We start from the raw sequence: 18,751 nt of genomic DNA, 5'->3' as shown, positions 1-18,751 counted from the left end.
TCGTGGAATCTACAACCTGGAGTGTGTTCGGACCTAGGGTAATGGAAGGAGGTGGGACAATGTCGGAGGAGAGGTTGATGTGCATAACCATTGTCTTGGTATGGTTGATGGTGACATGGTTGTTGGTGGCCCAGTTTTGGAGACTGTTCAATAAATCCTGAAGGGCGGTATAGTTGGGAGCGGAATTGTTGACGCTGATCCCAATGGTGGAGTCGTCGACATATTTCCAGCGAACAGGGGTTTCTCTTAGGGCATCATTGATGAGCATAAGGAAGCAGAGTGGTCCCATCTTGGTGCCTTGGGGGACGCCACAGGTGAGTGACTGAAAGGTGGAGACAGCCCCTCGGAAGCTGTGTGTGTGTGTGTGTGTGTGTGTGTGTGTGTGTGTGTGTGTGTGTGTGTTCACCACCTCAGCCACATGCCACAACACAGCAATTCTCCTGTCTCCTTCTCTTTCTCCCTCATTTTCCTCCCTATATCTCAACTTATCTCCCTCTCTCTGTTTCCTATCTCTCCTCCCTATCTCCTGTGGGGATGTAGCCACACTGGGGGGCGTATATGGAGGCAGGGGTGGGGGGAACTGGAGAGAAGAGTGAAGACGATGTGAGGGAAAACGGAGGAGGAGGAGGAGAGAACAAGGAAAGAGGAGGAGAATGAATAATGGATGTGACAGTCTTACCCCTACCACCTGCCACCCCTCTGCCACCACCACACTCTACCACCACCACCACCACCTACCACCCCTCTACCACCACCCCACCCCTCTACCACACACACCACCACTACCCACCCCTCTACCCACCACCACCCCTCTACCCCCACCACTACCACCACCACCACCACTACCACCACCACTACCACCACCTCTACCACCACCTCTACCACCACCACTACCAACCCCTCTACCCTGTGCGGGAGGTGTTGGAGGGAGGGAGGAGGGAATGTGGAGGTAGTGGAGGGAAGAAGGAAGGAAGAGGAATAGAAGGAGGAGGAGGGGTAGAAGAAGATGGAAGAGGTAACTACAGAAGGAGAGAAAATGGAATAAAGGAAGGAGGAGGAGGAAGAGGAGAGGATAGAGACTTAAAACAGAGAAACTGAAGGATAAGAGAAGGGGAGAGAAGAGAAGAAACACACAGAAAAGCAGAGGGAGGAATAAGAGGAAGAGAAGTGATAACTGAAACACGAAAGAGGGAATAGGGAAAAACGAGAGAGAAATAGAGAAATGAGACGACATATAGAATAAGAGGAAAGAGATGAAAGGTGGGGAGAGAAATAAAGTGAAAACGATAATAAAGAGAGAGAGAGAGAGAGAGAGAGAGAGAGAGAGAGAGAGAGAGAGAGAGAGCAAAGAATAAGGCAATAAACGTAGAATAAGAGAATACAGTAAAGAATAAACACAGAGGAGGTAGAGAGAGTAGGAGATAATGGAAGAGAGGAAGAAGAAGAAGATAACACTAGATTGTAGATAGAAATAGACTTTAAATTTGTCAAGTTTAGCCGAAACGAGTTTGTTGTGGCCCCTCCTGTGTGTTGCCATGGTAACGGTAGTGAGGGGAGGGTGGTTGTCATGGTGATGGAGAGGGGAGGGTGATGGTGATGGTGGAGAGGGGAGGGTGGTTGTCATGGTGGTGATTGGAGAGGGGAGGGTGGTTGTCATGGTGATGGAGGTGGTTGCCATGATGATGGTGGGGAGGTGGTGATGATGGTGATGAGGGGAGGTGGTTGTCATGGTGATGAGGGAGGGTGGTTGTCATGGTGATGAGGGAGAATTGGTTTGTCATGTGGTGTGGTGATGGAGGGGGAGGGGTGGTTGTCATGTGGTGGTGAGGGGAGGATGGTTGTCATGGTGACGAGGTGGTGGTGGTAACAGGAGAGAGAGTTCATAGCGACCATATTTACACCAGGTGACCACCCGGCTGAGGGGGTCAAACAAGTGACGTCACCTAACTTCCTCCTCCTCTCCCCCCCCTCTCCCCCCTCTTCAACCCCCCCACCACGTACTGTACATTAGACAGACAGCTGAACTTGGAGGACCTGTGTGTGTGTTAACGTGGTGTTTTGGGTGAGGGGGAAGGGAGGGGGAGGGAAGGGGAGATGTAGAGGGGGCGGGAGGGGAGGTGAGATGAGGAGAGGTGTGGTGGGGAGAACAGTTGAGGGAGAGGGGAGAGAAGGTGTTAGATTTGATTTTGATTTTGTCGCTTACAGCTGCTAGTTTATTGTGCACCCCACACTCATCCTGTGAGCGGCAGCGCAAAAGGATTACAGAGTAGAGTTTACAAGGGGTCATAATAATTAACCTCCGTGGTTAGGATATTATGGCACTGAATGTTACACAGTATTTCAATTACATTATTTGTTTAGTTCTATACATAAAGGGTAACTTATTCACAGCTGCGTGAGTACAGGAGTGTGAGGCAGTATGTCTGGCCTCACACAGGGGAGGGGGTGGTGGTGGTGGTGATTGTGGTTGGTGGTGGTGTGACAATTAAGTTCCTACACGCCTCATCGCCTCTCTCCTGCCTTTGTGTCAGCCACCGTCAGCCACCCCTCTTGACCTCAACTTCAGCTTTCCGTCAGGCAAGCTGTCTCTCAGTGGCTGACATGTGTCTGTCTTATCAGTCATGCTCTCTCTCTCTCTCTCTCTCTCTCTCTCTCTCTCTCTCTCTCTCTCTCTCTCTCTCTCTCTCTTTGTCAGCAACACTCTTCCTGGTGGCTGACAATAGGGAATTTGACTGACTAAAAAAAAACGATGTCAGCTGTAATATCTCCCCGTGGCTGACATAGTAAATCTCACCGTCAGCTGTAATATCTCCCATTAGCTGACATCCCACCCAACCGTCTCCCACTCCATCCCGTCAGCCCCTCTGTCTGCCGGCGGCTGACATTCCATCCTTTTTAGTCAGCCAAGCCGACGTGGGGTCATGCAACTGGGATATGAGTCAGCAAGACGAGCTGACCTTTCGTGCTTCGCCCTCCTGACAGGCTGACAGTATTTGGTGTTAATTAATCTTATAGGTAATAGTTATATCAGTGTTATGATATATAGAGTCAGCTGGTGTATAGTTGTTTAAGTAATGCTTGGTATACCGGGGTTGTAATCTCTCTCTCTCTCTCTCTCTCTCTCTCTCTCTCTCTCTCTCTCTAATTTAGTGAACTCAAGTGTTTGTAATTGTACTCAAGGGGTCAAGTCATCCTACTCAAGGGGTCAAGTCATCGTACTCAAGGGTCCAAGTCATCGTACTCAAGGGGTCAAGTTATCGTACTCAAGGGGTTAAGTTATCGTACTCAAGGGGTCAAGTCATCGTACTCAAGGGGTCAAGTTATCGTACTCAAGGGGTCAAGTTATCGTACTCAAGGGGTCAAGTCATCGTACTCAAGGGGTCAAGTTATCGTACTCAAGGGGTCAAGTCATCGTACTCAAGGGGTCAAGTCATCGTACTCAAGGGGTCAAGTTATCGTACTCAAGGGTTTTATTATCATGAGAGTAAACAACATAAAACACAAATATTTTCTTCAAAGGAAAGTGTTAATTTATTTCTTCATATATCAACAATTATATATTTTTCCTAGATTATGGGTCATGTTTCCAATTTTCTTAAAGGGACGGGGAGGAAGGGAGGAAAGGGGGGGGTAGGGGAGGGAAGGGGGGGTAGGGGAGGAAAGGGGGGGTAGGGGAGGAAGGGGGATAGAGGAAAGAGAGGAAAGGAAGGGGGACTAATACTGCTGGATTAAGTGTGTGTGTGTGTGTGGTAACTTGACATCATAGATAACTAAAACATTTATATATTCTATTTCATTTCCTTTCAGTCATTTCTATATTAATTTTCAATATATCGTTCCATATATCTCTCAGTGTTCACCTCTCCCTCTCTCATTCATTTTTCACTCCGTCGATTCATTTCCCGTAGCCTAACATGCAAAATATTTAATGGCCATCGTTTATTATCAAGCTGACGGTGGAATGGTGGTGTTGGTGCTGCCCCGTGTTAAAGTCGCATTATCAACCAGTCCAGAATTTACACACACACACACATACATACACACACACACACACACACACATATACACACACACACACACACACATATACACACACACACACACATAGCTTCCGATAGCCTCTCATAACTTGTATATAAAAGACCCGTATTTTTTTTTCTTTTTAGTAATTGACCTAAAAACGCCAAAACAAAATATGTGTATGATAATGTCAATACTATTTTGTGGTTTTATTTTATTTATTGTGTTGTTTTAGCGCCAGTTAAGAGACATAATTCACTTAATGAATATGCACACTCGCTTCACCGCTCTTGATCATTTTTATTTATTTTCTATTTCCATCGAACTGGAATTAGGATAATAGATTATAATTAAGGAAGAGTGTAATTTTGATGTTATTTTCCCCCCCCAAGCCGGTTATATGTCCTCCAACGTCATGACTTTAGGGGGAATATTAATGTAGGAACGTGGAAAAAGCTGTTGACAATATAGAAAACGGGTAGGCATGAGAGAAAACGGTGGTGCAACGGTGGAGAATAACCGCACTAACTGAGGAATTGTAAATACCTCATGTTTTTAGACGATGTTAAGTCTGGTTGTCAGGGTATTTGATATTTTTCTTATTTCTACTGTCTTAATGGAGGAATTTTATTAACCCTTTCACTACGCGGATGTCAGTTTTAATTTTATATTTCTGCAACGACAAATGATTTTATTCAGCTCAAGAGGGTCACCCCGTACACAAGGGGTTAGAAGACTATCTCCACTAATAAGATTCATAAAGTCTGTTGAAATTTCAGTACTAGAATATTTGTACAGCATAAAGAACAAGTTACAGTAATTTTTCTAGTTTCTTGGATACAATAGAAATAGTTTTTTTGTATTAATTATAACTAATGCATTATCGTTTTCTTTTCATCAGTTTTGTGCTATTTAAAAACTGAAAAAATATAAACATTTAAAAGTAATTTATATATATACTGAATATATTTACAATTGGTTCGCGTTGTGTATTTTGTTGTAATAATGTAGTACTATGTGTGTGTGTGTGTGTGTGTGTCTCTGTGTGTTAAATCAAAGAGCCAATACCCTGCCAGTGTTTGTTATCGACCCGTCAGTGATGGAAGTGTGAGGACGCGGAGTATTGACGGAGCGTGTAGCAGATCTCAGGTCACGTGAAGATAAGACACCTCCATCTGACCTAACCTAATACGAACTAATTTTTCCTAACCTAACCTAACTTAACGCTAGTCTAACTTAACTTAATGCTTACCTAACTTAACAATAACCTAACTTAACCCGCCCTGGTAACATAAAGGTGTTTAATCATCAGGTGACATAAGCAGGTGGGAGACTAATCTTCAGGTGTACTATTTATTAACTAGATTACACAACGGAGTATTGATGATGACGTAGTGAGAATAATAGGAATAATTAACATACATAGCGAATTATTGATGGTATTATTAATTACCTGTGAGAGTAATTGAACTGTCTTACATTTGACGCTTCCTGTCCCCCCCCCCCTCTCCCCCCTCTTAATTTGCATATTAATTGAACTTGGAACATTATGAAGCTGTTGGATTTGAGTGTGTGTGTGTGTGTGTGTGTGTGTGTGTGTGTGTGTGTGTGTGTGTCTAACAGCCTCCCACGTTGGTAGTTGACAAGTTACTGGCGTCATTTACTTGGCCATTAAGTATAATTAGTGACTCATTAAGGGGAGGACAGGTAGGTGGAAGTGTTGGTGTACAGGACAGGTGTGTTGGGTAGTGATCACCTGTTTGACATCCCAGTTTATTTCACCTGAAGATTAAACACCCTAACCTAACCTAACCTAACCTAACCTAATTTTCAGGTGATTCTAATTGTCATCGTTAACTATATTATCTTATTATAAAAACCTTATTTCCTCCTCCATTTCTATCTCTTGTCACAAAAAAGAAAGATATTATATGATATGAATTATGAATGAAGTGTAAAATTGCTTCCATTGATATTGCTGGAGGAAGATATGGAAATATTTAGCGGATCAAAATATTCAGGTGTTGTTTCCCGCCATTTTTTGTTCCAATAATATATTTTATTATTATTATTATTATTATTATTATTATTATTATTATTATTATTATTATTATTATTATTATTATTATTATTATTATTTCTGTGACCACAAAAACAGATAAATTAACCCTTGAAAAGTTATGAGAGAGAGAGAGAGAGAGAGAGAGAGAGAGAGAGAGAGAGAGAGAGAGATGCCATCACGTAAGGGGAGGAGGGGAAGGAAGGAAGGGAGGGCGAGAAGGGGGTTGGGAATTCAGTTCAATATCCAGGGTTGTGGTGAAGCTCTGGGCCAGTCAGTCTGTCTTAAGTAAGGCGGGTGACCCCAGTCCACTTGACGATCACCCCAGCCAGACGAGATAATGAGAGAGAAATAAGAGACTGAAATTTGAGAGATCTTGTATTGTGGGAGATAAGAGAGAGATTGTTACTGTATTGTGGGAGATAATTAATTTAGTCTCGTAACTTCGGTAGGTGATTTAGGTTCGTTGCCCGGTGTTTGTGGGATAATTTACCCTGCTACTCATTAACAGTTATTTTCTTATCGTCGATATATGCGTTTTCGTTTCCTCTATCCAAAAATTTAAGATCCGTTTAGCGACTGTGTCCAGAATTATACTATAGAGCCGAGTTATAATATTTAAGGTAGGATCCCCTTATATTCTCCCTGCACTGTAACGTTTTCTATGAGAGGACCGCGTATGTTAAAGAAAACGATAGATAATTAAGGGGTACCTGGCCTAATTTCTCTTCTCGTGTTCTCTCAGTCGACGTTTCTCCCGTATCTCAGTTAAATTTTCTCGAATTTTGCAGTTAATAGAGACTTAATGTGAAATGATTTGTGGTGTTATTTGGTTAGACACATCTTGGTTGATTAAAAACTTTAGGAACTTTTCTTAAACTAACCCAACTTCCATTATACGATGTAAAAATAATACCCTCCCGCTCACCAGTGGTCGGCAGGTAACGAAGTATTTACTGTATAATCGTTTACAGTTACCAAGTAGTTTTTTTCCAATAATCTACTTGTAACGGATTACTTTTCTGGGCGATTACTTTTCACTAGTAAATAATAAAAAACGTATAACTACTTTTTACTTTGTTATTTTTTGTTAACAGGCTATGTAGTATTTTTTTATAGTTTTTCTTTAATTTTTTACTTATGCTCCATTGGTGTTTACTAGTCATTGATGTTAATGAATAGGTTAGATTAATAACTTTTGGACAGGACTTCTTAAACTCAGATAGAGTACTTAACTAACTCATATCAATTGAGATGTGTGTGTGTGTGTGTGTGTGTGTGTGTAATAATAATAATAATAATTAACGGTTTATTGAAAAAATTCTGCAGCCCGAAGGCTGAAAATATACATTGGACTTAAATGACTTATTACATACATTGGTGGTTTAACAAAAGCCTTCATTAGAGAAAGGTAAAGGAACATACAGTGAACATACAGATTAATGTAGGTGTTGAACAGCAAACTCGTAGTGTAGTAACTCCCTCCCAGATGGTGTTAGGAGGAACTCACGTGAGTAGTTCCCTCAGATGGTGTTATGAGGGACCTGGCGTGGTGTAGTAATTCCCTCGCAGATGGTGTTATGAGGGGCCTGACGTGGTGTAGTAATTCCCTCACAGATGGTGTTATGAGGGGCCTGACGTGGTGTAGTAATTCCCTCACAGATGGTGTTATGAGGGACATGTGGTGTAGTAATTCCCTCACAGATGGTGTTATATGAGTGAGGTTTGGTCCCAGGCCTTCCTATCGTAGACGGATTAACACATCGCTGGTTGTTGTTGGGTCTCACGGGCCGTTATCACTGGGTACCTGGGACCTCACTGTGTGAAGGTTAACTTGGGTACGACTGTTACTGTTGAGTTGTTCTCACTGACTTAAGCACTGTTCACCACTGTTCACCTGTTTAACACTGGTTCCGTTGCTTTCCTAAATGAAATTGTAACTTCTGGCGAGAACTTGTTGATATTCCGGTGGGGAGGAGGGTTCAGGGGAGGGGGTTGGTATGGGCCAACTTAACAGTTGACCTGGCTGCTCCGAGAGGAGCGCCAGGTACGTCTTGACCCCTCGGTGGTCAAGGATGTAGTGTGTGTGTGTGTGTGTGTGGTAATGATTAATAAACCGGAATGTTATGTTGACCGGGAGCGAAGGAGAATGAGGGAGAGAGAATTATGTGGTTAACCTACGTATGTACGTGTGTATATGTGTGTGTGTGTGTGTGACTCAGCTGGCCGTCATGCCTGTGTGAGCCGCTTACCCTCACCGTAACATAACATAACACACACACACACACACACACACACACACACACACAACAAAATGTTTCTTTTTGGAGGGAGTCGATGAATTTAAAGTGCTTAAGTCCATGAAGTGTAATGATTAATGCACATGTTCTCTGTGAGGTCTTCAAATAACCTAACCTAACATAACCTAACCTAAACTAACCTAACCTAACCTAACATAACCTAACCTAAACGAACCTAACCTAACATAACCTAACTTAACCTAACCTAACCTAACCTAACCTAACCTAACCTAACCTAACCTAAACTAACCTAACCTAACCTAAGATAACCTAAACTATAACTGCAATATAAGACTTTAACTCCAGCTGTTTGCACTATACTAACTGAACCCTTTCCGTTTTAGACATATTCATTACATTGTACCACACATTGTACCACACATTGTACCACACATCGCCTGGTGAAATTCTATGCCATCCTGTGTTAAATAGCCTTGATAATGTCTGTCCTGTACAACTAACAATTACCCACCCCCCCCCAATTAACCTCTAATTACTAACACGTGTGGCATAATTAAAGAGGTTCCATAATACATTTGTTTCTTTACAGTAAATCAGTTCTCTATGTGTATTAATGTATGGTTTATTATCTTAAATTCCTTCGTTTTCTACCCGGATAAAGTCTTCTATCACTCTTAAAACTTCACTTTATATACAATCTAGGTTATAACAATATCTATAACTCCTATGGGTGATACAACAACCTATAACCCTATAATATTGTATGGTTGTAGTTATAGATAATGTATTCCTGTTTAATTGATCTCTATTAACTATACATCATACACAGAATATATCGTTTGGTTACACAATGCATCAGAGAATGAGAAGTACCATTTCTTACCACACACACGGCCTCAGTCAATGATCGTTGTGAAGGCCGTCGGACTCAAAGGTGGGGGGAGAATATTTCGTTGTTGAGTATACATAGAGGTGAGCTGACTGAGTAACACGGCCACCTCAACCCCCCTGGCGGTCCTCTTAACACGTACACCGGCCATAACACCACACACAGCTCATACAGTTGAATCTCTTTACGTCTGTCTGTCTGTTTGTCTCCTAGTAGCTGATAAATACGATGCCAAGTTATGTATAGAAGTCTGTCTCGCCCACACACACACACACACACACACACACACACACACACACACACATCATGGTGTGTGAATAAATCTGTTTATTTATATTTATATATTTATTTTTTTACATTTTCAAATAAATCTCACGTATTTTTTCTTTCTATTTTCAGGTGAGTAAAATTGTGATGATGGTGACGTTCAAGGCCAGCTGAGTGGTGGTGAGTGGAGTGTTTGTTTGTTTACATACATACATACATACATACATACATACATACATACATACATACATACATACATACATACATACACACACACACACACACACACTCAGGGAGGAGCCTGTACTGTGTTAAGCAACCCCCACCTTGTGCTGTCGTGTCAAAGAGAGAGAGAGATTTCACCTGGTCAAATGCTTTAACTTTGCAACTAGCTTCATCTCTCTCTCTCTCACACACACACACACACACACACACACACATATATGGTACGTGTGTGTGTGTGTGTGTGTGTGTGTGTGTGTGTGTGTGTGTGTGGAGCCTCAGGACTACACTGTTCTACGGTGTGAGGTGAGCATCACGTAGGAGGCTCTGGCCATATCCTCCTGCTGGGGATGGGCCCGAGTCTCACGTTCCCTCTTGAAGGTGACCTGAAGCTGGCGGAGAGGGAGGCAGGGAGGAAGGGAGGGAGAGGGGTGAAAACTGCAGCAGAAGAAGAGAGAGAAAGAGAGGTGGTGGAGAAGGAAGGAGGGGGAGATAGAGAGAGAGAAGGTGAATGAGGAAGGGTGGGACAATAAAAAGGAAAGAGAGAAGAGAATAAAAGGGAGCATCAGTCAACAAGGAAGATAAAAAAAAGCGTGGAGAGTTCTCAAGTCTCTCAGCTGATAAGACAATAATAATCCTCCTGGTAGTGATGAGGAGAAACTACCCTCCTAAGACCCCACCCCACCCCACCACCCCACACCACCCACACCCCACACCCCCACACCGGCCCACCCCCACCGGCCCCACCCCACCCCACACCCCACCCCACCCCACACCCCACCCCACCCCACCCCACCCACCCCACCCCCCACCCCACACCCCACCCCCCACCCCACCCCCACCCCACCCCCTGAAATTTGGACACATTAGCTGAAACTCCCATTGTGCCGCCGCATCATGAGCAGGCGGCGGGCAGTGGGCAGGAGATCAGGCTGTATGCGTCATCACGTGAATAGTGGACCCGGGGGGTGGGAGTAGTAGAAAGATTAATTACAAATAATGAAATAAAGTAAATGAATATATGAGAATAAAACTAATAAATAAAACAAACTTAATTTACGAGTTTTTTTTGTAAACACGTAAATGTAAAAAGTTTAGAGGTCGGATTATTTTGGTATGGTTACTCTCTCTCTCTCTATGTCTCAACCATCCGTGTTTAACCCCCCCTTTGAGGATGGATAAGGTTTAAACCCTTAGTGTTATAGCTTTTGATGGCCTTGGAGGGTGTGTGTGTGTGTGTGTGTGTGTGTGTGTGTGTGTGTGTGTGTTGGGGAAATGGGTTGAATCTGGTGTGTGTTGATCGTGTGTATGTATGGGGGTTGGTGGATGAGGTGGTGGATAGGGGGTGGTGGGAAGGGGGTGGAGGGGATGGAGAGGTGAGGGTGTGTGTACTGTCCTCAGGTGCCACAGTGTGCTAATGTGGTGGATAGATAGATGGATGATTAGGCGGATAGATATATAGATATGGAGGATGAATGGGTGGATGGATAGATGGATAAATGAATAAACAATTGGATAAATGGGCGGATGAATAGATAGATGGATAGGTAGATAGGTGGATAAAAGTAAAGATGGATGGATGGATAGGTGAATGAGTTAATGGATAGATTAAATCATCGCCACTAAAGAGGTAAACTATTTTGTCTCAGGTAATGATAGATGCTCATTTGTTTTCCGTTTGTTTACCTTTACTGGACGAGCTTGAGGTTGGTGAATGGCTTGGTGGTAACGGTGCATATATTGATTGATTACTCTGCTTTGGTAACCCCTGGACTGCTTGACTGCATGTATGTATGTATGTATGTATGTATGTATGTATGTATTAGATTCGTCCTCGGGGTGGGGGGGTGTGAATGGCAGCTTCTCTCCCCCAGGGTTAGGATGGAGGAGGGGGGGAGAGGGGGTACCTGTGCTTGAGTCACACTTGTACTTGAGTCACACTTGTACTTGAGTCACACTTGTACTTGAATTACACTTGTACTTGAGTCACACTTGTACTTCAGTCACACTTGTACTTGAGTCACACTTGTACTTGAGTCACACTTGTACTTGAGTCACACTTGTACTTGAGTCACACTTGTACTTGAGTCACACTTGTACTTGAGTCACACTTGAACTGGATGACTTAAATTAAGGCGTGTTTGTCGCTCCTGCTCTACCACGCCCTCACTCCAAGGTCCTGGGTACTACTAGTGTGTGTGTGTGTGTGTGTGTGTGTGTGTGTGTGTGTGTGTGTGTGTGCTTTATTGACTTAGAATAAGTTCATGTCAGCCAGCAGTCCAATATTTGGCTGTGGTGCCGGGCTGGAACCACCGGTGCCCTAGTGAGTCTGCGTACTCCAGAGGTGGTGGAGGTGGAGGAGGAGGAGGAAGAAGATGCACTGGTGGCGGAGTGATGAGTGTTGCCTCCTGATACACGTCATCTGGGTCAACCTTAATCTTGAGTGATGATGAAATAGTGTGACGTGATTAAAGTGTGTGTTGGTAGTGTGCACGTGAGGAGTAGTGTGTGTGAGAGTGTGTGAGAAAGAGAGAGAGTGAGGGAGGGAGGGAGTGCCGGTGTGAGCTAGTCCCTCACTCCTCCCCGGTGCCTCCCTCTCTCTACAGGCGACAGTGGGCCGCGCCAACACGACTCCACCACCAGTTCTCGTCCACGTCCCATTAAAACTGTGCTAGTGGGGAACCTGACGCCCCAGTCTCCCTCCGACACTCTCTCTCTCCAGGCGCCTTGTCCCGGGCAAGTGTCGTCGGTAAGCCCCTCTCACAACCACGTCAACCTCCCCTCACTCCCTCAAGTAGATAAACTCTTAGAGAATAACAATCGGCTTGTCGATCTCTCGTTCCCTGCCTGGCCCGCCGCTCTCCCGTCTCTTCCCTCAAGGTGCTCCTCTGAAAACTGTGCCATGGACTTCGCCCCCTCCACCACCACCACCACCTCCACCTCCTTCATCACCTCAAAATCCAAATCAGTATCAGATTTAGAGTAAAGATCATTCAATCGACCTAACGTCTCCCCTCTCCACCCCCCCCTCCTCCCCTACAGTCAGGTGCACCTCTGAGGAGGGTTTTCGCCCTCCTCCTCCTCCTCCTCCTATCTGCTTCTTCTCCTGCACCTACACCAGCACCAGCAGAAGTAACAGAAGCAGGAGGAGAAGGACCACGATTCACAGTGAGCTCCGTCAGCACCCCGTCAGCGCCCCGTCAGTATTTGTGCACCAGGGAGACGTTTGGGTGGGTGGGTGTATGGTGTTGTTGTCCAGCTGGTGGTGTAGAGGGGGGGGGGTCAGTGTGACGGCCGGTTGCTCTATTGTGATGTTTTAGCTACACTACTGGCTTGACTGTGACGGCTTACCTATCATATCTAGTATAATGTGACGATGGATTGGTGACGGTAACTTATCAGGGTGTGACGGGGAGAGGGGTGGTGGGGCAGACATACACACGTACATATCATGCACTGAAGGATCGCCGCCATATTGTGACGGTTTGATAATCCCTCTCGATCTTCTATGTTGTGACGGCTTAGTGACGGGTATAGATGCCATAATGTGACGGATACTGTCCCACCGTATAACAACGTGTGACGGTAATGTCGTGACAGGGGTACGTACAGTTTGTGGAGTGACATTATATGCTGTGACGGGTGGGATGGTATGACGGCTGGGATGGTGTGGCAGCTGGGATGGTGTGGCAGCTGGGATGGTGTGGCAGCTGGGATGGTGTGACGGCTGGGATGGTGTGGCAGCTGGGATGGTGTGACGGCTGGGATTGTGTGACGGCTGGGATGGTGTGACCGGCTGGGATGGTGTGACGGCTGGGATGGTGTGACGGCTGGCTGGTGACGGCTGGGATGTGTGACGGCTGGGATGGTGTGACGCTGGGATGGTGTGACCGGCTGGGATGGTGTAACCGGCAGGATGGTGTGACGCTTGGATTGTGTGACGGCTGGGATGGTGTGGCAGCTGGGATGGTGTGGCAGCTGGGATGGTGTGACGGCTGGGATTGTGTGACCGGCTGGAATGGTGTGACCGGCTGGTGACGTATTGTGTATGTGGATATATTACTCATTGTGTGGGTATAGGTGGGTGTGGATCTGTATAGGAGGGTGTGGATGTGTATTGAAGGGTGTGGATGAGGTTGTGGATGTAGCTTCAGTGTGGGTGTAGGTGGGGTGTGGCCTGTAGGTGGGTGGTGCGTGTAGATGGATGTGGGAGGATACATGTGGATGGACGTGAGTGTGGATGAATGGGTGGGTGCGCGGGTGTGAATTTGTTGTGGATATTTGTGTATAAATGAATGGGTATAAAGTGGATTTGGGTGTGTGGGTGGGTCGGTGGGTGTGGATAAGTGGGTAAAAGACGGATGTGCAATACTAATCCACAAACCTTAGCTTAGTTTTTATTGAAGTGTCGTAAAATAAAAATAAAATAAATAATATTAATACAGTCTTGGTACAGTTTCTCCGCCATGACAGTTTCAGCGCCATCTGTGAGCCGGAGTTTGAAGTGAAGGTGATTAGATACGCCGATATTTAATCACCTCAATTACCAGATGCAGTGAAGTTGAACAACCCTTTGAGAATTGTGTCTGTGGTTGTTACAAGAATTGGCTGGGGATGATGGGGCGGGGTGTGGTGATGGTGTGGGTGTGGTGATGGGGCGGGGTGTGGTGATGGGTGTGGATGGTGATGGTGTTGTATGATGGTGTGGTTGTATGATGGTGGTTGTAGTGATGGTGTGGTTGTGGTGATGGTGTGGTGATGGTGTGGTTGTGGTGATGGTGTGGTTGTGTGGTGATGGGCGTGGTTGTAGGGTGTGGTGATGGTGTGGTTGTGGTGAGGGGTAAGGTGTGGTGATGGTGTGGTTGTGGTGATGGGCGTGGTGGTGTGGTGATGGGCGTGGTTATGGTGATGGGAGTGGTAATGGGAGTGGTTTGGGTGATGGAAGTGGTTATGGTGATGGAGTGGTTGGTTGTGGTGATGGGGTGGTTGGTTGTGGTGATGGGAGTGGTGTGTGGTGATGGGCGTGGTTATGGTGATGGGAATGGTTGTGGTGATGGGCGTGGTTGTATGGCGATGGGTGAAGTTATGGTGATGGGAGTGGTTGTAGGGTGTGGTTGTGGTGATGGGCGTGGTTATGGTGATGGGGTGGTTGGTTGTGGTGATGGGGTGGTTGGTTGTGGTGATGGGAGTGGTTGTGTGTGGTGATGGGTGAAGTTATGGTGATGGGCGTGGTTGTGGTGAGGGGTAAGGCGTAGTATGGGGTGGTTGTGGTGATGGGCGTGGTTGTGTATGGTGATGGGTGAAGTTATGGTGATGGGCGTGGTTGTGGTGAGGGGTAAAGGTTGTGGTGATAGGGTGGTGGTGGTGATGGTAGTGGTGTATGGTGATGGTGTATGGTGATGGTAGTGGGTGGATGGTAATGGTGGGTGTATGGTGATGGTAGGGTGTATGGTGATGGTAGGGGTGTATAGTGATGGTAGGGGTGTATGGTGATGGTGGTGTATGGTGATGGTAGGGGTGTATGGTGATGGTAGTGGGTGTATGGTGATGGTAGTGGTGTGTATGGTGATGGTGATGGTGGGGTGTATGGTGATGGTAGTGGGTGTATGGTGATGGTGTGGGTGATGGTGATGGTAGTGGGTGAATGGTGATGGTAGTGGGTGTATGGTAATGGTAGTGGGTGTATGGTGATGATAGTGGGTGTATGGTGATGGTTGTGGGTGTATGGTGATAGTAGCAATGCCATTTCTGTATGGTGGTGATAGAAGTCATGAATAGATAATGGTAATGACGGCTGAATTACGGCTTTGTAACGGTCATGGTAGTTAGACGATGGTAATGGGGTCGTAGGTAGTTATATATCAAGGTTGTATAATGGTAGGGACATTGTAACCCCCCGCCCCCGGTAAGCCAGACTAGAGACAGAATGGAGAATGACAACAGACTGAAAAGCGCTATTCTTCCGGCATTACACTTGACCTTTTCCATTTCCTCAACAACAATGGTGGTGTAGGTACAGGTGGTGGTGATTGAGTGGTGGTGGATATGGGTTGTGGTGATGATGGGGTGATGGTTGTAGTGGTGGTGGTGATGGTGATTGGGTGGGGGTGGTGGTTGTAGTGAGGTAGTAATTGTGGTGGTTGGAGGTTGTGGTATGTGGTAGTTGTTGTGGTGTTGGGTTGTGATTGTGGTTGTAGTAGTAGATAGGAGTAGTGGTGGAGTGGTAGTTGTGGTTGTAGTGGTGATGGTGAAGGGAGGTTGTGGTAGGGGAGGTTGACTTAACTATTAAATACAGCAAATCAGTCACTCACAAGGTTTCATCAGCACCGTCTCTGTTGGGGGGCACACGGCTGGGAGGTTAATGCGCCGTGTACCTTAGGTTAAGCTAGGTTAATGCCTTGTTCACGTTAGGTTAGGTTAATGCCTTGTTCACGTTAGGTTAATGCCTTGTTCATGTTGGGTTAGGTTAATGCCTTGTTCATGTTGGGTTAGGTTAATGCCTTGTTCATGTTGGGTTAGGTTAATGCCTTGTTCATGTTGGGTTAGGTTAATGCCTTGTTCATGTTGGGTTAGGTTAATGCCTTGTTTACATAGGTGAGGTTAATGCGCCGTTTAAGTTGGGTTAGGTTAATACGCTGGTTAAGTTAGGTTAATTCGCTGGTTAAATTAGGTTAATTTAGGATAATACATCGTTTATATTTGGTTAGATTAAGTTAACGCTTCTATTTACGTCAGATTAGGATAATACTGTAGTCCGTTTTAAGTTCGGACGAGGCACGTTACATGAGGTCATTGCCTTGTTATGGGCCGAACTCGGGATTATGTTTTCAGCACTGGGGGGTCAGACTGGCTCAGGTGTCGTGTGAGGCAAGGAGAGGGGGGGGGTGTAGATCTTATTTAGTGTTGTGGGGTCAGTGGGGAGGGTTTTCGGAAGGGTTAGGATAATTTTTTTGGAGGTCACTATTTTGGAGGGCGTACTTTTTTTCAGGGGGGCAGGGGGTCAGTGTGGGTTAGTTTATAGTGGAAGATTTTTTTTTGTCTTCTGTGTGTGTGTGTGTGTGTGTGTGTGTGTGTGTGTGTGTGTGTGTGTGTGTGTGTGTGTGTACTGGCCGTGGGTATGTAGGTTTGGACGTGGGTTATGCGTGTGGGATTTGGACATAAGCGTGTGTGTAAATGAGATTAGTGCACATACATATCGTTTGCGTGTGTGTGTGTGTGTGTGTGTGTGGAGATATATTGTGTGGGTGGGGATGTGTGTGTGTGTGGTGGGGATGTGTGTGTGGGGGGTGTGGGGGATGTGTATGTGTGGGGGAGGATTAGAATGTGGGAAAAGACAGGTGATGTAATACTGTATTTTATTACTGTATTCTATTGTATTGTATTATATTGTATTACATTACATACAGTGATACACTTGAAACTCTTCTCACTGTAACCTAGATCAATACAGCGGAATTTCAGGAGTTACAGACACAAGTTACAGTTAAATTACAAGTTACAGGAAAACGAATTCTCCTACACTCATATAAATAACTTCAGCACGAGCATTCATCATAGCCAGCAGGAGCAGTGATTACCGCCTGGCGTTCTCTTACACACACACACACACACACACTTGTATACTTGTAGGTTGTGATTGGTTGATTAGTTTAATTGCCGGTGATTGGTAGTGAAGATTGTGGTTAAGTCATCGTACTCAAGGGGTTAAGTCATCGTACTCAAGGGGTTAAGTCATCGTACTCAAGGGGTTAAATCATCGTACTCAAGGGGTTACTGAGGTCAAACTATCGATGAGGTCAGAGAGTTATCCCGGAAGTGTCATGTACGCGAGGGTAGGTCATAGGTCAAAGGTCATAGGTCAGTGCTGCAAGGTGAGGCTCAGTCAACCTGGTTTCTGAGTGTTTAATTATGGAGGACTTTACTGTGTGTGTGTGTGTGTGTGTGTGTGTGTGTCCAACTAACTGTGTTGACTGTAGTTTGGAAGGTGACTGACTGTAGCAAGAGTGTATAACTTAACTGGTGAGATTGAGGTGACTGTTATTTTGTGGTTGATAGAGAGTTGTGTGTGTGGTGTGTGTGTGTGTGTGTGTGTGTGTGTGTGTGTGTGTGTGTGTGTGTTGTGGTTGGCTGTGGTGTAGCGAGTCTCACTTTAAGACCTGGGTTGGTGATATAGGGCAATGATGAACGGAACACACACACACACACACTCTCTCTCTCTCTCTCTCTCTCTCTCTCTCTCTCTCTCTCTCTCGTTGTGCTAGTGGTGTGATGCCATTTAAACCTAACTAAGCTTTACTAGTACTGGACCTGTCTTAAACCTGTGTCTTAAACCTACTGTTGCAGTATATGTCACTAAACCAAAACTAAACCACAGTATACCTCTGTAAACCTAGATCAAACTTAACCCCCCCCCCTTAACAAGATGAGGTTTTAAATTAATCCACATCCAGACTTACGCAACAAAATTAAACCCAATGTGTATTAAACCAGTAGGTAAACCCGGTATTAAATAAATCAATAATTAAACCACAGTGTATACTAAACCTAACTTAAGCCCACTGTATACTTGGACGTAATTAAACCCATTATATATTATATCTAAATAAACCTAATGTATAATAAACCAAATTAAACCCAGAAACTAAATTGTACTTATGAGTTATGGGAGTTGTCGTGAATATTTTATCGTTAAATTCTACTACTGCTGCTACTATTACTACTACGTTTACTACTACTACATTTACTACTACTACGTTTACTACTACTACTACTACCACTACTTCTATTTTTTTCTACTACTACTACTACTACCACTACTACTTACTACTATTTTTTTTACTACTACTACTACTACTATTACTACTACTTCTACTACGACTACTACTAATAAATAGCTTTTATGTATTATTATTATTTTTATTATTATTATTATTATTATTATTATTATTATTATTATTATTATTATTATTACACTGTCTTTGTTTATTCGTTTAGTATTATTATAGCAATTGTAAGGTCAACTGCAGTACATTT

General features: G+C 44.6%; 1 protein-coding gene across 10 annotated transcripts in view; it reads left to right on the top strand.

Annotated features, from left to right (window-relative positions):
- LOC121877533 (protein NDRG3-like) overlaps positions 1–18,751 on the top strand; it is a 127,429-nt gene that overhangs the window by 62,955 nt on the left and 45,723 nt on the right. The window contains exon 1 of one of the 10 annotated variants that reach the window (XM_042383316.1): positions 12,311–12,467. The exons of 8 other annotated variants lie outside the window; for them this stretch is intronic. The gene's annotated coding sequence lies outside the window, so the exon portion shown is untranslated. Of the gene's footprint in view, positions 1–12,310; positions 12,468–18,751 lie in introns of those variants that run through there. One more of the 10 variants, XM_042383317.1, reaches the window with a different exon arrangement.

Source organism: Homarus americanus, unplaced genomic scaffold (assembly GCF_018991925.1).
Source record: "Homarus americanus isolate GMGI-L3 unplaced genomic scaffold, GMGI_Hamer_2.0 scaffold14655, whole genome shotgun sequence".
NCBI lineage: Eukaryota > Metazoa > Arthropoda > Malacostraca > Decapoda > Nephropidae > Homarus > Homarus americanus.
The sequence above is the reverse complement of the archived record's forward strand: the minus strand, read 5'-3'. Positions and strand labels throughout refer to the sequence as shown.